We start from the raw sequence: 25,106 nt of genomic DNA, 5'->3' as shown, positions 1-25,106 counted from the left end.
ATTTCAAGCTGACTCTTAGCGGAAAGCATATCCTTGCAACAAAGGAGTTGATCTGCAGGGATAGGTCAGGGGAAAGGAAGAGACCAGAGAAGGAAAGAAAAAAGTATCCAATCTAAAACACGAAAATAAAACAACAGCAAACCCTTAAACCCACATGTTCTGGCTTTCCACTTCCTCTCTTTGTAGTAAGGATTTCCCTGAGTGATTACAAAACAAAATTCACCGACCTGATAGTCCTTGGTGTGGGAAGTTGGCTGCTAGAAGACTTTGGTAGAGAAATAAATGCTTAAATCTGACCTGCAACAAGATTATTCTGGCTTTGTCAGCAGGCTTCTTGACCTGTTGCTTCTACAACCAGCTGTGTGGCCTCAGGAGCCCCTTCCTTCTCTGTAAGGGAGCATGTGGACTGGGAGACCATTGGCACCTGCAACACTGAATACTCACAGGGCAAGCTAAGCTCATGGCTTGTGAACTCAATTCTGCCAGGGTACCTGTTTTGCTGTAATTTTTTAAATTAGTTGCTAACATTAAATTTTAGGAGATTGCTTATAAAAATCTGGATTTCTGGCCCGGTGCAGTGGCTCACGCCTGTAATCCCAGCACTTTGGGAGGCCGAGGCGGGTGGATCATGAGCTCGGGAGTTCGAGACCAGACTGGCCAAGATGGTGAAATCCTGTCTCTACTAAAAATACAAAAATCAGCCGGGCGCGGCGGCGGGCGCCTGTAATCCCAGCTACTCAGGAGGCTGAGGCAGGAGAACTGCTTGAACCCGGGAGGTGGAGGTTACAGTGAGCCGAGATCGCACCACTGCACTCTAGCCTGGGTGACAGAGCAAGACTCCGTCTCAAAAAAAAAAGAAAAAAAAATCCGAATTTCCAGCCTTTTGAAAAAAAATATGCTTTTTGTCAATGCTGGGCCTATATTTTCCACATATCAGCAAAAGACCGTTATTAGACACATAGACACAGTCCTTACCAAGTCAGATTCACACGTTGCTACCTGCCAGATCCTTCTAGGCATTTGGGGGTGAGGGGTTCTGCTCCTCCTCAGCTCTAACTCCGTGCTAGTGGGGAGAGAGAAATAATAAAAAAGTAAACAAATACATATGATTTTTTTAAAAAAGATAATAAGTTCTATGGAAGAAATAAAGCAGGGAACTGAGACAGAGGCAGCACTCTAGGATAGGTAGGATAGGTGATCAGGGAAGGCTTCCCTGTGGAGGTGACTTTTTCTTTTTTTTTTTTTTTTGAGGCAAGGTCTTGCTCTGTCACCCAGGCTGGAGTGGTGGTACAAGCATAGCTCACTGCAGCCTTGAACTCCTGGGTTCAAGCAATCCTCCCACTTGAACCTCCCAAGTAGGTAGGACTACAGGTGCATGCCATTGCACATGGCTAATTTTATATTTTTTTGTAGAGATGGGGTCTTGCTCTGTTGCCTAGGCCGGTCTCAAACTTCTGACCTCAAGCAATCCCCTACCACCACCTCCCAAAGTGTTACAGGTGTGAGCCACTGTGCCCAGCCTGGAGGTGACCTTTAAGCTGAGAGCTGAATAGTGAGATGGACCTGGACTAAGTGTATCTGGAGAACAGTGTTGTATGCAGGAGGAATAGTAAGTGCCTTAATATTGATGCCTCTTTGTATCATTAGCCACAGGGATGAATATTTGAACACCTTCTAAGAGTTTGGTGGTATACTGTTTTTTTGTTTTTTTGACACGGAGTTTCCCTCTTGTTGCCCAGGCTGGAGTGCAGTGGCGCCATCTTTTTTTTTTTTTTTTTTTGAGACGGAGTCTCGCTCTGTCACCCAGGCTGGAGTGCAGTGGCGCGATCTCGGCTCACTGCAAGCTCCGCCTCCCGGGTTCACGCCATTCTCCTGCCTCAGCCTCCCGAGTAGCTGGGACTACAGGCGCCCACAGCCGCGCCCGGCTAATTTTTTGTATTTTTAGTAGAGACGGGGTTTCACTGTGGTCTCGATCTCCTGACCTTGTGATCCGCCCGCCTCGGCCTCCCAAAGTGCTGGGATTACAGGCGTGAGCCACCGCGCCCGGCCTTGTGGCGCGATCTTGGCTCACTGTAACCTCCACCTCCTGGGTTCAAGTGATTCTCCTGCCTCAGCTTCCTGAGTAGCTGAGACTACAGGCATGTGCCACCACGCCCAGCTAATTTTTTGTATTTTTAGTAGAGACGGGGTTTCACTGTGTTGGCCAGCATGGTCTCAATCTCCTGAGCTCATGATCTGCCCACCTCGGCCTCCCAAAGTGCTGGGATTACAAACATGAGTCACTGTGTCTGCCTTTGTATTATTTCTTTTTTTTTTTTTTTTTTTTTTTGAGACGGAGTCTCGCTCTGTCGCCCAGGCTGGAGTGCAGTGGCCGGATCTCGGCTCACTGCAAGCTCTGCCTCCCGGGTTTACGCCATTCTCCTGCCTCAGCCTCCCGAGTAGCTGGGACTACAGGCGCCCGCCACCTCGCCCGGCTAGTTTTTTGTATTTTTTAGTAGAGACGGGGTTTCACCGTGTTAGCCAGGATGGTCTCGATCTCCTGACCTCGTGATCCGCCCGTCTCGGCCTCCCAAAGTGCTGGGATTACAGGCTTGAGCCACCGCACCCGGCCGCCTTTGTATTATTTCTTATAAGCATGTGTAAATCTATAATTATGTCAAATTTTTTAAAATGAATAACCAAAAAATTATACTTCTCATGGAAAAGTCTTATTATGTTTTATTAATTTTTTTTACAAAATAGATTTTCCAACTGGCTCACGAAAATGAGCAAAATGTATTGTCTAAATAAAGCCATACCAATTTTTTACCTTATGAGAAATGGAAGTTAGGTTCATCTGGAATAATCCCTTCTCGGTGAAAACTTGCTGGTGCCTAGCAATGACTTCCCTTTTTTATGTTTATGGGATGCCCTTCAAGAACTTTGCCCAGGACTCTGGCATCTATGGTTTGCAGAATCAACCTTCTTCCCCTTTTCACAAAATGGAACAGTGTGTACCCAGCCACAGTCTTCTGGCGTCTCTCCCTGGCCCCACAGTCCCTGAAAAGCTGCCAACAGTCTTCTCATATATAAATGCTGTTGGTACCCCAGCCGGAATTTGTCCAAGCTTGGAGACATAAGCTCATTGAAAGCTAGGCATTCTCATACAATACCCCACTTATTTTGTGCTTCAGTGTCTTCCTACTGATATTTGTATGAAGCACATTCAACTTTAGAAGAGTTGGAACAGGGAAGCTGGTGTTTAGAGGTGGAAGCCAGTAAGTTCCGGGTGCAAATCCAGATTCTTTCATTCTGCAAAGGTCTGATCTTGGGCTAGGTTATCCAATTCTTTGAACTTCAGTTTGCTCATCTGTAAGACAGGAATAATAATCGCTATTATTATTACCATTAGGTTTCAGGTTGTAGTAAAGATTGAATAATATAATATCTGTAAAAATGCAGAGCATGAATGGACAGTAACAACAAAGCAGATGAGATGAACAGATCTGCTTCCTCATCGATACGGGGATTAATAGGATTTCAGAGTTGGAGAGCACTAGAGAAGTCACCCAGTCCTATCTCCTACTCAGTGAGAGCAGTACTCATGAGCCAGCACATTTCAGCATGAACCAGCTTCTCTGTGTCACCTATCACCGTCACATTCGCTCCTCAACAACATGCATGTACCTTCCATGCCCCATCAGAACCTTCAGAAGGTCTTTTCTCTGTGCCAGTACTTTAAACCCTTTATCTCATTGATCCTTACAACAACTGTGTGATACATTTTTAATGTTCGTTTTACAGCTATGGAAACTGAGGCTCAGAGATATTAAGTAACTTATCTAAGGCTGCACAGTTAATAAACAGGATTCAGCCCAGGTCTGTCTGTAACCAACGCTCCTAATCTTTTCTGCAATATTACATTGCCTTTAAAAAAAAAAAAAAAGTGCTTATTTTTCTCAAAGAGCTCATTCTTGGCTTTATTCATTTTGACAGCTGTCCTGAAAGTCTCTCTTTTAAGTGTCTCTCTTTTAGGTGTATCCTTCTGCTATGCACTAAATAGTGTCCACCGAAAATTCATATGTCGATGTGAATTTTAATCCCCAATGTGATGGTCTATGGAGATGGGGCCTTTGGGAGGTACTTAGGATTAGATGAGGTCTGAGAGCGGGACTGTCACACTGAAGTCAGTGCCCTCATAAGAAGAGCCACCAGAGAGCTCACTGCCCCATAGCCCCAGCACATGAACAGGAGGTCATGTGAGTAAACAGTAATGGCAGCCTCCTACAAGCCAAGAGAAGAGGCCTCAGGATGAGACCTGCCTTGTCAGCACATTGATCTTGGACTTCCCAGCTTACTGAACTGTAAGAAATAAATTTCTGTGCCTTAAGCCATCGAAAAGTCTATGGCATTTTGTTATGGCAGCCTGAGCAGACTAAGCCACCTTCATTGCATCTACATTCTCTCTTCTTAATGTGGCATATTTCAAATCTGAGCTGACTAATGAGTTTGCATTTCAGCTTGACGGGTCTCTCCAGCTCTCAATTTCCTGCCTTCCCCGTTGTTCATTGTATCCTCAGTGTTCAGTTTTTGACAGTTCTCTTATTCTCTGGAGACATTCTCCTGTTTAGTGTCTCAGGCCATGTAATCAGATCTGTGATTTTTCCCTGAATAGCTTGACATTTGCCTTCATAACATCTGACAGCGTCCATTCTTGTGTACTCCAGAATTTAAAAAGATACAGATCTGCTCAGTTCTAGGGCATAGTGAACAAAAGAAAGAAGGCATGGATACTTTTACCTAGGCTTCTAGTCCTTCGAGTTGACCCCACTAGTTTCTGCTTGGAGAAACTTTGGGTCCAAGTTATGCCCAGACTACAGTGTCCTCTTACTTCCTCTGCTTCCTAGGAGTTGCAGTTCTTGGCCAGGCAAATCAATGGGTTAACAGATATGACGCGTAAGCTTTCCTGCCCTTAGTGATACCTCTTTCCCTGAATTGCTCTAGCATTTGTTGTTTATTCCTTCCAGTTTAGCCCTTGATTGCTGGGGCTTGTATCCATTAGGCAAAGTGCTCAGGACCTACAGTTCTTCTTTTTTATAATTGGCTCTTGTTGGCAAATCTGGAATCAGGCAACATCTCATTCTACAAAATAGAATGAGTGTTCCTGGACCTACAGTTCTTTCTAGGGCCCACAAAAATGTCTGACACTTTCAGGGACGAGGGGAGAATGCCCTTAAAAAAAAAAAGTGTGCAAAATCAAAATTAATATATGTATCTTTAAATGTCCATAAATTTAACATGATGAAAATTAATTAACTGCAACTCAATTCTACTCTGATTATGTGGTGATATTTATGGCGTTTGATGTAAAATGTGGGTTCATTTTAATATATTTTGTACTATGTGGGTGTAGTAGAGCCTCTGAGATTGGAAATGCCTGGGACCTACCAGAGTCTTAAAACTGCTCTGCTTAATTGTTTTACCTTATACTTTGCTCTAATTTCTTACATCATTCTTGATGATTTAGTAGGATCATGAATTAATAGGTAGTCAAATCCTTTAACATATTGGTATACTGTGTGTTAAGTACTGTGTTCAGTACTTAGGGTGGGAGTGAGGGGTGAGTCACCAAAGATAAAATGGGGGCCCTGGACCTAAGGAGTTCAAGGTCTAGTTGGTAAGAAGGGGCTTCATCTTTCCCCACTTTCCTTTGCCTCCGCTCGCTTCTTTCAGTTCCTCAAATTCACTGAGTTTCTTCCTTCCTACCCCAGGACCTTTGCAGATGTTGTTCCTTGGAATACTTTTCCTGCTACCATTTGCTCAACTTCCTAACTCCTATCCATTCTTCGTTTTAAATGTCACTCCCACCAAGCACGGTGGCTCATGCCTGTAATCCCAGCACTTTGGGAGGCTGAGGCAGGCAGATCACAAGGTCAGAAGTTCGAGACCAGCCTGGTCAATATGGTGAAACCCCGTCTCTACTAAAAATACAAAAAACATTAGCCGGGCATGGTGGTGGGTGTCCGTAGTCCCAGCTACATGGGAGGCTAAGGCGGGAGACTCGCTTGAACCCAACAGGCAGAGGTTGCAGTGAGTCAAGATCGTGCCACTGCACTCCAGCCTAGGTGACAGAGCAGACTCTGTCTCAAAAAACTAAAATAAAATAAAAATAAATGCCACTCCCTTAGAGATCTTCCCTGACCACACCCTGCCTTCACCCGCTAAGCCATCTAATTTAGGTTCTATCTGTTATTTTTTCATAGCTTCCAAATGTTTTGGGGAAGCTTTGTAGCGCTTAGCATTTGGAATTACTTTATGCTTGCTTATTTATTTACAGTTTATCCTGCCTCACTTAAGGGTAGAATGAGGGTAGAGAAAAGGTTGGTTTTATTCACTGCTGTCTATCAAGTGCTAATCACATCGTCTGGCAGACAGTAAGTGTTCATTAAGCATTTGTTTAATAAATAAAAAACGAAGGGCACACACTGTTAAAGCAGTTAAATAGCATTGTGAAAATGCCTAGAACGAAAAGGAAATCAGAAGCAAGATATGGACATATAAGGGAGGGGTTGGGAGAGTTTCTTTTTTTCTTTTTTCTTTTTTTTTTTTTTTCTTTTTGAGACAGAGTCTGGCTCCGTAGCCCAGGCTGGAGTGCAGTGGCACAATCTCGGCTCACTGCAACCTCCACCTCTGGGCTTCACGCCATTCTCCTACCTCAGCCTCCCGAGTAGCTGGGACTACAGGCGCCGGCCACCACGCCTGGCTAATTTTTTGTATTTTTTAGTAGAGAGGGGGTTTCACCATGTTAGCCAGGATGGTCTCGATCACCTGACCTCGTGATCCGCCCACCTCGGCCTCCCAAAATGCTGGGATTACAGGTGTGAGCCACCGCGCCCGGCCTGGGAGAGTTTCAATGAAGAGGAAGGATGGCTGGGACCTGGACAGATGGAAAGGAGGAGGCTGGGTATGCTGAGTTGGGGGCAACAGCGTGAGCAAGAGCCTGGATTGCCGGTCTGGGAACCGTTGAAACACTGGCCTGGCTGCCTGATTCATTCTCCCAGGTGGTAGAAGACCGTATCAGACAAGTAGGTTCAGGCCATATTGTGGAGGGCCTTGAAAGCGGTCCTAAGAGAAATGGGAAGCCATTGACGATAGTGATGAGACATCATAAAAGCAGTGAGAGATTAACTGCAGAGTGGATGGTGAACTGAACAGAGAACAGAGACAGTGTTCGGGGAGATCAACTAGCAGATCCTCGCAGTTACTTATAGTTGAGATTATTTATTCATTCATTCATTTATTTATTTGAGACAGAGTCTCACTTTGTCGTACAGGATGGAGTGCAGTGGCGCGACCTCAGCTTATCGCAACCTCCCTCTCCCAAGTTCAAGCGATTCTCGTGCCTCAGCCTCTTGAGTAGCTAGGATTACAGGCGTGTGCCACCAGTCCCAGTTAATTTTTGTATTTTTAGTAGAGACAGAGTTTCGCCATGTTGGCCAGGATGGTCTCGAACTCCTGGTCTCAAGTGACCTGCCCGCCTCGGCCTCCCAAAGTGCTGGGATTACAGGCATGAGCCACCATGCTGGGCCCCATAGTTGAGATTCTAAGGGCTCTTTGAAAGCAGGGATCCTATTTTTTTAATTCTTTTTTTTTTTTTGAGACGGAGTCTCGCTCTGTCACCCAGGCTGGAGTGCAGTGGCCAGATCTCAGCTCACTGCAAGCTCCGCCTCCCGGGTTCCTGCCATTCTCCTGCCTCAGCCTCCCGAGTAGCTGGGACCACAGGCGCCGCCACCTCGCCCGGCTAATTTTTTGTATTTTTAGTAGAGACGGGGTTTCGCCGTGTTAGCCAGGATGGTCTCGATCTCCTGACCTTGTGATCCGCCCGTCTCGGCCTCCCAAAGTGCTGGGATTACAGGCTTGAGCCACCGCGCCCGGCCATAATTTTATTTTTAAATGTGAAATAATTTTCTTGGCAATTATTTGCACAAAAAATAGTCAGACTACGTATTTAACATTTTAATGCCCAGTTTAATAATATATAATTAATAGTCCCAACATGTCACATGAAAAAACTGATGCACAGAAAATGTATGTCAATCAGGGCTTTCTGCAGTAAGCAATGGAAGCCAACTCCAGCTAATTTAAGCACAAAAAATATTTATTTTAAAAGTATTGGGGGCCGGGCGCGGTGGCTCAAGCCTGTAATCCCAGCACTTTGGGAGGCCGAGACGGGCGGATCACGAGGTCAGGAGATCGAGACCATCCTGGCTAACACAATGAAACCCCGTCTCCGGCCGGGCGCGGTGGCTCAAGCCTGTAATCCCAGCACTTTGGGAGGCCGAGACGGGCGGATCACGAGGTCAGGAGTTCGAGACCATCCTGGCTAACACGGTGAAACCCCGTCTCTACTAAAAAATACAAAAAACTAGCCGGGCGAGGTGGTGGGCGCCTGTAGTCCCGGCTACTTGGGAGGCTGAGGCAGAAGAATGGCGTAAAAACCCGGGAGGCAGAGCTTGCAGTGAGCTGAGATCCGGCCACTGCACTCCACCCTGGGCGACAGAGCGAGGCTCCGTCTCAAAAAAAAAAAAAAAAAAAGAAACCCCGTCTCCACTAAAAATACAAAAAAATTAGCCGGGCGTGGTGGCGGCGCCTGTAGTCCCAGCTACTCGGGAGGCTGAGGCAGGAGAATGGCGGGAACCCGGGAGGCGGAGCTTGCAGTGAGCCGAGATCGCGCCACTGCACTCCAGCCTGGGCGACAGAGCGAGACTCCGCCTTAAAAAAAAAAAAAAAAAAAAAAGTATTGGGGGCCAGGCGCAGTAGTTCACGCCTGTAATCCCAGCACTTTGGGAGGCCAAGGCAGGCGGTTTAGCTTGTGACTAGGAGTTCGAAATCAGCCTCACTAACATGGTGAAACCCCGTCTCTACTAAAAATACAAAAAATAGCTGGGCGTGGCGGTGCGTGCCTGTGTCGGTAATCCCAGCTATTCAGGAGACTGAGGCAGGAGAATCACTTGAACCCAGGAGACGAAGGTTGCAGTGAGCTGAAATCGTGCCACTGCACTCCAGCCAGGGTGACACAGTGAGTGAGACTCTGTCTCAAATAAGTAAGTAAGTAAGTAAATAAATAAATAAATAAATAAATAAATAAATAAATAAAGTATTGGGAAAATCATAGAATTTTCCAGGGTGTGAACACCGTGATTTAGAGGCCACATGGCAAAACTGACACTCCTGAGGAAGTTTAAGTTCTGTAGTCTTAAAGTGGAGCTCTCTAGTGGAAACTAAACATCCTGGTTGGGCAAAGGCACAATTTGGTGACTTTGGCATGCCCTTGAGGGCTAAAGGCATTCTTGATTATAAAACTGGGAAATCATGGCCTAAGGCTAAAGTTTAGTTTACATGACAGATGATGACCAATATTTCTAATTTAATTCAAGTGCAAATACATCCACCTTCTCATCAATCTTACAAAATTGAAACCACAGGACATTTTAAATAATGCATGTATCTTATCTGTTGTATTACAAATACAGATTAACATACCCAATATTAAATAGCCACCTAATTTATTTGTGCATATTCAAGCCTCAAAAAATTGCCCCCTTCAACCCCACCCCAAACTCTCACAGTCATTGAAGCCACTATTCAGAATTTAAAAGGAGTTAAAATGGATTATTGGCAACAGTTCAGGTACCGGGCAAGAAGCCAGTCCTGGCATTGTGACTGAGAAGGTTGCAATACCAAAGGGCTTGTTAATTCTTCCTCTGACCAGAGCAGAAAGTACTTTTCTCTAGAAATGCTTGTTATGAGTCACCCAGATGCCTTAACTCTGGCTGATTTCAAGGTTAGAAAGATAGAGTGAGAAATAAAAGGTCTTTCAACACCCACACCTCGATTTTGACCATGCCCTTTGGGACCAGCATTTCAGGACGATGTCCACAAGGAATGTGGACTTCACCTGGAAGTGTAGTCTGATAGTTATTTGCTGCTTGTGAAAGAGGAAATGGCCCACTGAAGTTCTTTTATTGCACAATCTCACTACTTTCAAGATAAGAAGAAAGAGGATTGATAATAATAAAAATTTCTAGCATTTATTGAGCATACACTATGTGCCTGGGATTGTGCCAAGCCCTTAGATGCTTTATATCCTTTCCTCCCTGCAAGAATTTCTGTGCAGAAGACACTGCTATGTCTCCATTTTACAAATGAGGAAACTGAAGCTCTGAAGGTTATGCAGCTTCTTCAAGGATAAACACATAAATAGCCAGAGGTAGCCTGGGACTGGAATCCAGTTTGTATGATGGCAAAGCTGGTGTTCTGAGTCACCATGCCACACCTCACATCTTTCCTGTGGGATCCTCTAGCTTTCTTTCCTTCTTTGCCCATTTTCTGACCAGGACTGCAGACTTTCAATATTCTCCACTCCTTACCTGTCAGTCCATGGCAAGACCTCTCTTGCCTGTCAATCCATGGCAAGACCCCAGGACTTTAATTATTAGTATGTTTTTACTAGACTCTCAAAGAATCAGCCACAGAATGATGAAATTATCATGCTAAGCACTCTCTCTTTCTCTCTCTCTCTCTTTTTTTTTTTTTTTTTTGAGACAGTCTCACTCTTTTGCCCAGGCTGCAGTGCAGTGGCGCAATCTCGGCTCACTGCAACCTCACCTCCGGGGTTCAAGTGATTCTCATGCCTCAGCCTCCCAAGTAGCTGGGATTACAGGCGTGTACCACCACACCCAGCTAATTTTTGTATTTTTAGTAGAGACAGGGTTGGCCAGGCTGGTCTCGAACTCCTTACCTCAGGTGATCTGCCTACCTCGGCCTCCCAAAGTGCTGGGATTATAAGTGTGAGCCACCATTCCCAGCCTAAGCTAAGCACTCTCTTAAAGGCTGCTACGCAACCTCCTGCTCCGTCTGCTCTGAGTTTGTATCTCATAAATGGAGTGTAGCCTTAGTAGTGCTGTCTGGTGTGGCTTTACCTCTGGTTGCTTGGGACCTGAGCCGTTCCTTCCAGCCAACTCCCTGGCCGCCAGGAAGAAGACCAAAAAGGAATAGAAACTTCAACTCCAAGATATATTTGGAACTTACTTCTTGGCTTATCTGACAGAAGGAGCCCCGCAAAGTCCCCTCTGACTCAGCTTGGGTTTACGCTTTCCCTCTGGGCCCTCATCCCTGCATGCTCTGCTCCTATCCCTAGGCCTGGCAGAGGAAGGCTCTTTCTTCTCAAGCCCGGGAGATTCCCCTCCTGGGCTCAGGCCATCCTGCACTAACTCTACCCTTTCTAATTGTCTCCTTCTGGAGCGGGAGAGCCTCCAACACTGCAGGTTCCCTGAAAGGCCTACCCACTCTCTTGAACCCTTTTTCTGGATCCACTAGTCCTTCGTAGGGCTGTATTCTCTTATCCTTGACAGTTTTTTAGTTGTTTCTCTTACAGTTGTCAAATAGCAGTTACGTCACTTGCAGGTTCTAAAATTTTTGCCTCTTCTTTTCCACTTTTTAAGCCTCTAATTTTAAAATTTTGCTTAAATTGAGTACAAGATACTTTACAACACCAAAAATCTAAAACATGTAATTTACAACAAGAGAACTTTTTTTTTTTTTTTTTTTTTTGAGACAGAGTCTTGCTCTGTCACCAGCCAGGCTGGAGTGCAGTGGGGCAATCTCGGCTCACTGCAGTCTCCGCCTCCCGGGTTCAAGGGATTCCCCTGGCTCAGCCTACCACGTAGCTGGGACTACAGGCGCGTACCACCAGGCCTGGCTAATTTTTTTTGTGTTTTAGTAGAGACGGGGTTTCACCATGTTGGCCAGGATGATCTTGATCGTGATCCGCCCGCCTCAGCTTCCCAAAGTGCTGGGATTACAGGCATGAGCCACCGCGCCCAGCCAAGAAAGCCATTTTTACAGCAGTGGTTACTACCTTGTTTTATAGTTATAATTATATGTTGTAGTTACAATCTTTCAAGTGGCTGTCTCCATTATTAAATTATGATCTTCCTGGAGGGCAGGAACTGTTATTCACCTTCATGTCCCCAGCACTTAGCTTAGTAATCTTGACAAATGGTTTTTTGAAAAATTAAAGAAAAACCAATAATGCCACCATAAATAGGTTAAAATAACTATCATTTATACGGTGTCTGCTAATGTTGTCTGGTATTAATGTCAACAAGCCTCATTTCTCAAAGTTTTTGAGACCATGGAACATAATATGTTTTTTAGGTCAGAACTCATTCTTACCTCAGCCTAGTTCTCAGTTCTGCCAACAAAGTATCTGCTTTAGATACCCAATAACATTTCTCTATCACCAAACACCATCTGCCCAAGACCAAGTGAACTGTGCCGGGCAGCTTCAGCGCATTGGACAACCCAGAGAGTTGAAGACTCCAACCTTCAGGTAGAGGGCAGAAGTAATGTGGATTTTTCTGAGTACAGCTTGACACGTCATTTTGTAGGCATAAAGGGGGACTGAAATCATTCTGACCAGTCTGTAGGTTTCTTTTTTTTTTTTTTTTTTTTTTTTGAGATGGAGTGTCACTCTGTTGCCCAGGCTGGAGTACAATGGCATCATCTCAGCTCACTGCAAGCTCCACCTCCCGGGTTCATGCCATTCTCCTGCCTCAGCCTCCCGAGTAGCTGGGACTACAGGTGCCCGCCACCACACCCAGCTGATTTTTTGTATTTTTAGTAGAGATGGGGTTTCACCATGTCAGCCAGGATGGTCTCAAGCTCCTGACCTCGTGATCCGCTCACCTCAGCCTCCCAAAGTGCTGGGATTACAGGTGTGAGCCACCGCGGCCCAGCCTTGTATGTTTCTTTTCTGTCATTTCCAACCCTCTTTGCAAAAAAAAAAAAAAAGGAATCAAAATGGGGTCTGGCCTACTTTGAGGTCTCTCAAATTTTTAGTAATATAAAACATTTTCAAAATAACACAGATGGGGCCAGGAGTTGTGGCTCATGCCTGTAATCCCAAAACTTTGGGAAGCCAAGGCGGGTGGATCACCTGAGATCAGGAGTTCGAGACCAGCCTAGCCAACATGGTGAAACCCTGTCTCTGCTGAAAATACAAAAATCAGCCAGGTGTGGTAGCACGTGCCTGTAATCCCAGCTACTCGGGAGGCTGAGGCAGAAGAATCACTTGAACCCGGGAGGTGGAGGGTGGAGGTTGCAGTGAGCTGAGACTGCGCCACTGCACTCCAGTCTGGGCAAAGGAGCAAGACTCCATATGAAAAAAAAAACAAAAACCAAAACAACAACAACAAAAAAAACCACAGATGGTAACTGACCTCAGCCACAACTTGAGGCTACTTCTACTAACTCCAAGTCTCCAAGTCAAGTGTGCTTTCCATTAGGAATTCTTTTTTCTGAGCAGATCTCAACTGTTGGTTTAAAATATTCAGTAAACCATGCTGTGAGCATATGTGCTGTCATCTCAGCCTTGTTTTTCCATTTATAGAACAAATGCAGAGTAGATTTTGTATAATTCTTAAGGGCCTTTGGATTTTCAAAATGGTAAATGAGCGCTGGCTTCAACTTCAAGTCACTGGCTGTATTATCTCCTAATAAGAGAGTTAGTCTGTCCTTTGAAGTTTGAAGCCAGGCACTAACTTCTCTCTAGCTATTAAAGTCCTGGATGGCATCTTCGTCCAATAGAAGGCTGTTTTATCTACACTGAAAACCTGTTGTTTAGAGTAGCCACCATCATCAATGATCTTATCCATCAAATATCTTCTGGATAACTTGCTACTGCTTCTAAATATATTACCACTTGCTACTTCACCTTGCACTTTGAAGTTATGGAGATGGCTTTTTTTTTTTTTCCTTAAACCTCATGCATCAACCTCTGCTAGCTTAAAAATTTTCTCCTGAAGCTTCCTCACCTCTCTGTTTTCACAGAATTAAAAGAGTTAAGGTCTTGCTCTGGATGAGGCTTTTTCCATACCAGCAATAAGGCTATTTCACTTTCTTATTATTCATGTGTTCACCAGAGTAGAACTTTTCATTTCCTTCAACTTTTCCTTCGCATTCACAACTTGGCTGTTTAGTGCGAAAGGTCCAGCTTTCTGCCCACCTCAGCTATAAATATGTCTTACTCACTAAACTTAACCATTTATAGCTTTTGCTGTAAAGTGGGAGATGTGCAACCCTTCCTTTCACTTGAACACTTAGAGGCCATTGTAGGGTTACTAATTGGTCTAATTTCAATATTGTTGTGTCTCAGAGAATAGGAAGGCCTAATCAGAGGAAGAGAGATGCGGAACAGCCAGTCATTAGAACAGTCAGAACACATACAGCATTTACCAATTAGATTTACCGTCTTGTATGAGCATGGTTCATGGACCCCAAAACGATTGCAATAATAACATCGAAGATCACTGATCATAGATCACCACAAAAGATATAATGATAATGAAAAAGTCTGAAAAATTGCAAGAATTACCAACGTGACACAGAGACATGAAGTGAGCGCATACTGTTGGAAAAATGGAGCTGATAGACTTGCTGGACACAGGGTTGCCACAAACACTCAATCTGTAAAAATCACAATATCTGCTAAGTGCAATAAAACACGATATACTTGTATTCACGATCTCCATCTTCTATCAATGACAGAGTCCCCTCACCCTGTGGCTTTCCTGAGTGGTATGACCCAGACACTTGTCCCTCAGGGGCCTGAGCTCCTGATCACTTTGCCCTCCTCAGGCTCTGGCTGCTGCAAGGGAGTACCAAGTAGATCACCTGGGATCAGAAATATTATTTCCTTTCCCCATTTTATAACAACAGGGCTACCTCCTCCAGAAGATTAAAACCAGTTATCCCTTCATGCCTGCTGATTTCTTGGCAGGAAGGACCTAAAGTAACTTCAACAGACGATACTTCAAATCGAATGGGACTCTCACTGTATACCCTGGTGGAACCTCCTCTTCCCAGGAGTGGAGATCTCTAAACTCACAGGGCCCAGACTTGTAGGGATAGGGCGCAAACATTCTCCAAGTGGGTCCCTGGCAGTGTGGGTAAGCAGGGCCACTCCTGCTCCTATCCCTTGGTTCTCAAAACCATGTGTTCTACCTATTTGGGACACCATACCATATGATGATGTTGCTTTAGGATATACACTGTAAGGGCCGGGTGTGGTGGCTCATGTCTGTAATTCCAGCACTTTGGGAGGCTGCAGCAGGTGGATCACTTGAGGTCAGGAGTTTGAGACCAGCCTGGCCCACATGGCAAAACCCTGTCTCTACTGAAAACCCAAAAAGTAGCTGGGCGTGGTGGTGGGCACATGTAATTCCAGCTACTTGGGAGACTGAGACAGGAGAATCACTTGAACTCAGGGGACGGAGGTTGCAGTGAGCAGAGATCATGGCATTTCACTCCAGCATGGGTGAAAGAGTGAAACTCCATCTAAAAACAAAAACAAAAACAAAAAACCCCAGAAGGATATACATTGTAAAGTATCACCTTCAAGCTGGCCTCTCATTTGCACCTCGACAAGCCATTCTGCTGCACTGTGTCGTGCAGTGTTGTTAGTGATGGAAGAGATCTGAGTTACCACAAATTACTGGCAGTAAATCCACAGGGTCCACAGCAACTTAAGTCCTTGCCTCTTTAGAAGGAAGAATTTGACTGAGGGGCATAAAGCAGAAAAAGGTACCCAGGCAAGTTTCAGAGCAGGAGTGGAAGTTTATTTAAAAGTCTTTGGAACAAGAAAGAATGGAAAATTCTCTTGAAAGAGACTCAAGGGGACACCTGAATGTCCAAGAAAGAAAAGGGAGCAAAGGAGGACAGCAAAAAGGGGATCTTTAACCTTGATCCTAGGACTTACAGGCTCACCTCTTTCCCATAATTCTTCCCTTAGAGTGGGCTTTCCACATGTGTGGTGCTTTCCTTTACCCTTTGGAATTGAGCAGGTGCCGTGTGTGTAGGGAGTTATATGCCTGCCCATCTGAGGCTTTCTTCCCTTTTCCAGTGGAGTGTACCTGGAAGATCATACATCACCATTTTTGCCTCTTAACATGCAAGCCCAGGAAGTTGCTTCTCCCTAGGGCCTGCATTCAATTAACATTTTGATGTTAAGAGGTGTGGATCATCAGGAATTGGCCTTTCCCTGGTGCTTCCAAATTATCATTTTTAGAGAGGCAATGCCATAATTGCTGAGCCATCACTTGACATTTCTAGTGGGTGTGCAGAGAGCCCTCTCCTGCCCCACTCATGCCTATCTACCTGTAACAGTATGGATAGAGCCATTGAGTCCCATGCCCATGTACTCACTGTCACATCTTATGGGTTGTAAAGTGTGTTCTTTATTCCAGTTTGATCTTTTGCAGGATCTCCTCCCAGTGGATCAAACACTCTGTAAGCCTTGGACAGTGGTGCTGTCTGGGGCCTTGTAAACAGGAAAGACAGGGGCAAAGCTGGAATATTTGTCGATTCCAGTCAAGATGAATTGTCCCTCTTATCAGAGCTTTCTTTATGGCTTTGGTAAATGAAATGTCCTCTGGACTCAACTATGGGAAATAGTCATCTGGTGGGTTTTCCAGCCTTACATAACAAACCCACTCAAACATGCCCTTTTCTATGAGATATTTGATTCCTTTTTCCACTGTTTGCAACAGAAGTTCTGATATTCACTTCTCATTTCACGTGGGCACCACTTTCTCCAAATGTGTAAAGAGCCATCCTAGCAGTGTACTGGGGTCCATGCCAGGATATTAAATCCTATATCCCAGGAGAATGCTCCCATATCAATTAACTCTCCCTCAGCCTCTTCCTCTTCGTCCTATAATCTCAGAATGAATCTAAACCCAAACATCATCTTATTAGCAGTGGAGGGTCTTGACTACAAGGACTTGTCCAGGTCCTTGGTGTGTTTGTTTGTTTGTTTGTTTGTTTGTTTGAGACAGATTCTCACTCTATCACCCAGGCTGGAGTGCAACGGCAGGCTCTTGACTCACTGCAGCCTCCACCTTCCGGATTCAAGCGATTCTCCTGCCTCAGCCTCCTGAGTAGCTGGGATTACCAGTGCCCGCCACCACCCCTAGCTAATGTTTGTAATTTTAGTAGAGACAAGGTTTCACCATGTTGGTCAGGCTGGTCTCGAACTCCTGACCTCAGGTGATCCTCCTGCCTCAACCCCCCAAAGTGCTGGGATTACAGGTGTGAGCCACTGTGCCCAGCCCCTGACAGCTGGAATTTATTAAAGCAAGAAAACACTCCACAGGGTGGGAGTGGGCCCAAGCAAGCAGCTCAAGGGCCCAGTTACAAACTTTTCTGGGTTTTAAGTACCCCATTTGAAGTTCTTATCAGATACCCCTTACCTGGATGAAGGATTGGGCCTGTGGCTAATTAAAGGCTGAGGTGGGCCAGGCGTGGTGGCTCATGCCTGTAATCCCAGCACTTTGGGAGGCTGAGGCGGACGGAACACGAAGTCAGGAGTTCAAGACCAGCCTGACCGAAATAGTGAAACCCTGTCTCTACTAAAAATACAAAAATTAGCCAGGCATGGTGGCGCGCTCCTATAGTCCCAGCTACTCAGGAGGTTGAGGCAGAAGAATCGCTTGAACCCGGGAGGCGGAGGTTGCAGTGAGCCAAGATCATGCCACTCTACTCCAGCCTGGGAGACAGAGTGAGACTGCATCTCAAGACGGGCGGATCACGAGGTCAGGAGATCGAGACCATCCTGGCGAACACGGTGAAACCCCGTCTCTACTAAAAAAATACAAAAAAACTAGCCGGGCGAGGCGGCGGGCGCCTGTAGTCCCAGCTACTCCGGAGGCTGAGGCAGGAGAATGGCGTAAACCCGGGGGGCGGAGCTTGCAGTGAGCTGAGATCCGGCCACTGCACTCCAGCCCGGGCGACAGAGCGAGACTCCGTCTCAAAAAAAAAAAAAAAGAAAAGAAAAAAAACAAAACAAAAAGAAAGACTGAGGTGAATTGGGGCCCTATGAAGATAAAAGGGATGGCCCGTGCTAGGCCTGCAGCTAATCCAAGGCACTCTCCCTTTCCATCTGGTATGTGGTGGAAGAGGGAGGGTTGCAGGGAGACTAGCCTTTGATCCTTTGTTACTCGGAGTGGGGAGATGGAGTTTTTCCCGTTTAGTTTAGCCTTAGGAAGTTTGCGTCAATTGGCTTTAGGTTGCCTGCCTTCAGCCCCAGGTGTTTTCCTTTTGATCCAGCTTTGGGAAGTCAGCATGAATTGTCCTTAGATTTCCTGCCCCCCAAGGCCGGGCGCGGTGGCTCAAGCCTGTAATCCCAGCACTTTGGGAGGCCGAGGCGGGCGGATCACGAGGTCAGGAGATCGAGACCATCCTGGCTAACACGGTGAAACCCCGTCTCTACTAAAAATACAAAAAACTAGCCGGGCGCGGTGGCGGGCGCCTGTAGTCCCAGCTACTCGGGAGGCTGAGGCAGGAGAATGGCGTAAACCCGGGAGGCGGAGCTTGCAGTGAGCTGAGATCCGGCCACTGCGCTCCAGCCTGGGTGACAGAGCAAGACTCCGTCTCAAAAAAAAAAAAAAAAAAAAAAAAAAAAAAAAAGATTTCCTGCCCCCAGACCTTGGCGTTTTCTCTTTTAGGAAGTCTGCACAAATTGGCCTTAAGTTCCCTGTCTCCAGACCCTATTCTCCTGCCTCAATCTCTTTCAGCTCTGCTGGTGCAGACTGACCAGGACCTGCAGCGCCTGTAGTCCTTTTCTCCTCCTTTAGCTGCTGAGAATTTAATCTTCTTTTTGGAACCTTGCTACTTTTGTGCTTCAGTGCCTAGCCTGATCTTCAACCTTGTCCGTCCTCCAGCTATAGGAGATGAGAGTCTCGTTGTACTGACAAGAAAGTCCTCTGACTTTTATGTTTAGCTGATTTAATTGCTGGTTGATCACCCTCAAGTCTTTCCTTGTCTTTCTCCAGAACATCTTTTGCCCTCAGCAACAGTCATCTGATCCTACTGTCCTTACAATTGCTAATTTCCTCATGCTTCTCAAATACTGGTTCCATTGCCCCAGCCAGTGCATTCCCTTCCAAAGATATGTCCTTCCAGAAAGTGTTAGCAATCACTCTGCTACTGTGTGCAAGGCTTTATCCATGCTGTACCAACTACCCGTGATGGGTCTGTCAACCAGAAAGTATCTGAGACAGGGCTCCATCAATTTAGAAGTTTATTTTGCCAAAGTTAAGGACATGCCCAGAAGAAAGGAACACAGAATGACAGAAGTAATCTGTGGTCTGTGCCTTTCTCTAAAGATGGATTCGAGGTCTTCAGTACTTAAAGAGGGAAAGTGGGCTGGAGGCGAAAGAAGGAGGGTATGGTAATCTACATGTTGCAAGGGAAAAGGAGCAGGTGGGGGGTAGTCAATGATGTATTCTTGTTGTGCTCAGTGAATCAGCACTTTATATAAGGTGAACATAGAGTGGAGGTATTTAGCCTTTTATTTAAATATCTCCTGTGGAGATATTTAGCCTTGTATTTGTAGTTACTTGCTTAGGAACAAAAGGAAAAGGCAGTTTCTTCCATGACTCAGCTTTCAGCTTAATGTTTTTTTCTTTTGGCATGGTGAATTGCGTCCCTAGATTTTCTTTTCCTTCTTTCCAGCTAGTTGGTGGATGACCAGCTTCAGCGCCTGCTTTCTTGCACCACTTGGGTCTCTGGAACTGGGATGACCCTGAACAGTTGTCCCCAACTTGGGGACATTGACTAGTCATTGAATGGAGCCTGCCCTAGGAGGGGGAACAAACCTTGAATGAAGTTGCTATCTTCATAGGAGGATAACTGCAAGAAAAAGGACTTAGCGGCCGGGCGCAGTGGCTCACGCCTGTAATCCCAGCACTTTGGAAGGCTGAGGCAGGCGGATCATGAGGTCAGGAGTTCAAGACCAGCCTGGCCAACATGGTGAAACCCCATTTCTACTAAAAAAAAAAAAAAAAAATACAAAAATTAGCCGGGCTGTAGCAGGACAAGCCACAGACAAACCCCCTCAGACACCAAGTTAAAGAAGGAACGGCTTTATTCGGCCAGGAACTTCAGCAAGACTCATGTCTCTAACAATCGAGCTCCCCGAGTGAGCAATTCCTGTCCATTTTAAGGGCTCACAACTCTAAGGGGGTCTGCGTGAGAGGGTCGTGATTGATTGAGCAAGCAGAGGGTACGTGACTGGGGGCTGCGTGTTCCGGTAATTAGAACGGAAGAGAACAGGACAAGAATTTTCACAGTGCTTTTCTATACAATGTGTGTAATCTATAGGTAATAAAACCGATTAGGTCAGGAGTCAATATTTAACTACCAGGCCCAGGGTGTGGCGCCAGGCTGTCTGCCTGTGGATTTCATTTCTGCTTTTTAGTTTTTACTTCTTTCTTTGGAGGCAGAAATTGGGCATAAGACAATATGAGGAGTGGTCTCCTCCCTTAGGCGTGGTGGTACATGCCTGCAATCTCAGCTACTCAGGAGGCTGAGGCAGGAGAATCACCTGAACCCAGGAGGCAGAGGGTAGAGTGAGCTGAGATCACGCCACTGCACTCCAGCCTGGGCAAAAGAGCAAGACTCTGTCAAAAAAAAAAAAAAAGAACACCAATTGCTCAGGAAAAAATGGTAACGCCTTTTGTGTTCCTTTGTTCAGAGACTTAGTAGCTTGTTCTGGGGAAGTTTCCCCACTTGATGACCCAGACCTCCCACAAAACAAATAAAAATCTGGCGGTGGCTTGGTTAATGAAACTACTGATAAGGGGTCAATTGGCCTCTTACCTTCCTGGTAAGCTACCCAACCCAGACCAAAAATAGGCTAGTGTGGGTGTGGACTCCAGGCTGTCCCATAGCAGGACAGGCAGGGAAGCTTGTGTAACCCAAACAAATAAATCAAGGCCTGTGTGCTTCTGCTTTGAGGCCTGTTGCCATGTGGAACCCACACTAATCAGACACATGAATCTGCCTCCCAAGACCCTGAAAAATAATTTATGTCTTTATGAAACCTGGTGAAAAGGAAGTTTTATCCAGGCTGTCCCACAGCAGAACAGGCAGGGAAGCTTGTGTAACCCCAACAAATAAATCAAGGTCTGTGTGCTTCTGCTTTGAGGCCTGTTGCCATGTGGAACCCACACTAATCAGACACACGAATCTGCCTCCCAAGACCTTGAAAGATAATTTATGTCTTTATGAAGCCTGGTGAAAAGGAAGTTTTATCACACTTAATAAAAAAATATATACTTAAAAAAAAATCCTACGTGGACAGCTCATTCCTGAGTTCCCTCCATCCAAGCTGCTGCTCTCTAAATCTCTCTTATCTGCTGCTGGCAAACCCTAAAAGCCCCTTTCATCTACCTTCTGAGTGTATTCCTTCCTTTACAAGTATATATGCAAAAAAAAAAAATGTGCGTAAATTAAATTTGTCTTTCTCTGCATTTTCAATTCTCCTTCCCTCATAGTAAACATCACACAAAGGGCAAACACAGACTCCTTAATAGAGTGGAGTGTGTGGGGGAAGGTAAAGTTTGATCCTGTCACACTTGGATGGGTAAATATATTTTTAATGCTATATTTGACTGCGGCACACTTCGCCAGGTGAGAACCCAGTAATAAATTAAAATGTTTGAATTGCCCCTTCTTTGCAGCTGCCATCTCATTCTTATGATCACCCACCCCATTCTCAGTCTCCTCATTGTCTGTTAAAGTGTTTCCATGGTGCTTTGTCTGCAGTAGACCTGACTACTTTCCACTGTTCCTTTCTTTTCTTTTTTCTTCTTCTTCTTCTTCTTCTTTTTTTGAGACAGAGTTTCGCTCTTGTTGCGCAGGCTGGAGTGCAATGGCTCTATCTTGGCTCATCGCAACCTCTGCCTCCCAGGTTCAACTGATTCTTCTGCCTCAGGCTTCCAAGTAGCTGGGAATACAGGCATGTGCCACCATGCCTGGCTAATTTTGTATTTTTAGTAGAGATGGGGTTTCTCCATGTTGGTCAGTCTGGTCTGGAACTCCTGACCTCAGGTGATCCACCCGCCTCGGCCTCCCAAAGTGCTGGCATTACAGGCGTGAGCCACCACACCAGGCGCCACTCCTCCTTTCAAAGAAGTCTTGTTGACCTGCCCTATAAAGGAGAACACATGAATGTGAGGTGCAGGCTTATGCATATACATAAATATAATTTTGCATATCATTTCAGTGAGTTCATGGACCCCTGGATAAGCTCCAGTTAAAGACCACTTATTTAGTCTTCTTACCTAACAAGCTCTCAGTTCCTGAAATTCTGATGCCAAGATTTTATTTATTTTTATTTTCTGAGACAATCTCACTCTCCCAGGCTGGAGTGCAATGGTGCGATCTCAGCTCACTGCAACCTCTGCCTCCCAGGTTCAAGTGATCCTCCCGCCTCAGTCTCCCAAGTAGCTGGGATAACAAGCATGCACCAGCACTCCTGGCTAATTTTTGTATTTTTAATAGAGACGGGGTTTCACCATGTTGGCCAGGCTGGCCTCAGTGATCTGCCCGCTTCGGCCTCCCAAAGTGCTAGGATTACAGGCCTGAGTGACTGCACCTGGCTTTTGATGCCAAAATTTTAGCTAACCTAATACACACTTAGATGCCTACAATAGGATGCAAAATCATGGTTTTTTTTTTTTTCTGGCAAAAGACTATTGGCAAGTGAATAGTCTTTATAAATTGTATAAAGCATATGTAGATTGTGTACTAAAGAAGCCAACATTTTTATTCATTCATTTTTTCATTTGTTGATTACTCATTCGTTTTACAAATATTTGTTTAGGCACTACTATTTTGGAGTAATACATTTATGTGAAATCAACCTCCAACTTTAAAAATCAGACCAATTAATGGGAAGAACCAATATATAAATAGACAGTTAACAATAGTGTGCTATGGCTGAGGGTGCTGAGGGAGCCTCGGAGAAAGCGAAGGGTGAGGAGAGGGTGGCGTGGAGAGGGCACCTAATTCAGCCTGGAAGTTAGGTATGGGCTGAGAGTGATTTCCGGCAGAGCTTCTGGGAGAAGGTGACACATAAACTGTATCTTGGGGGAATTCTTAGAGTTTTCAGAAGGCAAGATTGGAAGAAAGATAATCTCTCTAGATGGAGTAGTATTTTCAAAGAGCCAGAGACAGAAAAGAGCATAGTGCATTGGAAAGCTTGTCATTGGTTTGCTTCGGCTAGAATGGAGTGTGGATATGGAGACATGGCAGGAGCTGGAGCAAGGGCCACTTCACACAGGGTGTGAAATGCTAGTTGGAGGAACTTACTCTTTATCTCAGTGGGGTGTGGAGCCTCTGAAAGCTATTTAGCAAGGCATGATGTAATCAGATTTGCATGCAGCATGGCGAGGTACAGTTGTAATCACACCCATACATGGGGATTGTTTCTATATACATTGCATTTAAAATTGGAAAATAATAAAGAATTAAAGTTGTGAATCACTTGCTTTTCATAAACTAAAATAGTTACCAGGCTATGCCTTTAGTAACAGCACTCTCAGCTACTTGTTGCCCAGGCCTGAGTACAATGGTGTGATCTCAGCTCACCACAACCTCCGCCTCCCGGGTTCAAGTGATTCTTCTGCCTCAGCCTCCCAAGTAAATGGGATTACAGGCATGCGCCACCATGCCCGGCTAATTTTTTGTATTTTTAATAGAGACAGGGTTTCTCCATGTTGGTCAGGCTGATCTCAAACTCCCCACCTCAGGTGATCCACCTGCCTCGGCCTCCCAAAGTGCTGGGATTACAGGCGTGAGCCCAGCCTGCTACTTGCTTTAAATATTATTTTGAATGGTGTCAATGCCAGAGCTGAGGAAATAGCACATATAACTCACATCCCAGGTTATCTTTGTCCTAGCTAGAACGCTATATAACCTCTAATACCAATGCAGATTTAAGTATTGCAGTGCTTCTTTATAATTTTATATTTATTTCCAATTTCTCTTTATTTTTTCCAATAATTACATTTTTAGTTTAAAAAAGAGAATATAAAGGAAGAAAACATTCATAGGACAGGTATATCATTAAATGAATATTTTACTTACATGTTTATAATATGTTTTTATGAATATAGTACCCCTTCCCTGTGGTCTACGTCTGTGGTCTGTTTTACTTTCCAGCTAAATTTTAGGAAACTGCATCAGAATTTTAGTCAAGGAAATCAGTAGTACATGTGAATATTATCTGTCATTGTGAAGGGGTGGCCTGCCCCTCCACACCTATGGGCGTTTCTCGTTAAGTGGAACGAGAGACTTGAGAAAAGAAATGAGACACAGAGACAAAGTACAGAGAAAGAAAAAGAGGGCCCAGGGGACCGGAGCTTAGCATACAGAGGACACACGCCGGCACCGGTCTCTGAGTTCCCTCAGTATTTATTGATCATTATCTTTACCATCTTAGAAAAAGGGAAGTGGCAGGATAATAGGATCATTGTAGGGGGAAGGTCAGCAGTAAGACATACGAATAAAGATCTCTGTGACATAAGTTTAAGGAAAAGTGCTGTGCCTTGATATGCATATGTGAACATCTCCATAAACCTTTTTAGTGCATAAAGAGCAGCATTGCTGCTAGCAAGTCCCACCTTTCGCCCTAAGGCGATTTTCTCCTTTCTCAGTAAACAGAACATACAATCAATCGTTTTACACCGAGATGTTCCATTGCCCCGGGACGGGCAGGAGACAGATGCTTTTCTCTATCTCAACTGCCAAGAGGCCTTCTTTCCTCTTATACTAGTCCTCCTCAGCACAGACCCTTCACGGGTGTCAGGCTGGGAGACGATCAGGTCTTTTCCTTCCCACGAGGCCATATTTCAGACTATCACATGGGGAGAAACCTTGGACAATACCTAGCTTTCCTAGGCAGTGGTCCCTGCGACCTTTGGCAGTGTACGTGTCCCTGGGTACTTGAGATTAAGAGAATGGTGATGACTTTTCACAAGCATACTGCCTTCAGGCACTTGTTTAACAAAGCACACCCTGCACAGCCCAAAATCCTTTGTTTGTTTTTTTTTTTTTTTTTTTTTTTTTTGAGACGGAGTCTCACGCTGTTGCCCAGGCTGGAGTGCAGTGGCGCGATCTCGGCTCACTGCAAGCTCCGCCTCCTGGGTTCACACCATTCTCCTGCCTCAGCCTCCTGAGTAGCTAGGACTACAGGCGCCCGCCACCGCGCCCGGCTAATT

Source organism: Macaca nemestrina, chromosome 5, assembly GCF_043159975.1.
Source record: "Macaca nemestrina isolate mMacNem1 chromosome 5, mMacNem.hap1, whole genome shotgun sequence".
NCBI classification, from domain to species: domain Eukaryota; kingdom Metazoa; phylum Chordata; class Mammalia; order Primates; family Cercopithecidae; genus Macaca; species Macaca nemestrina.
This window is presented reverse-complemented; position numbering follows the sequence as displayed.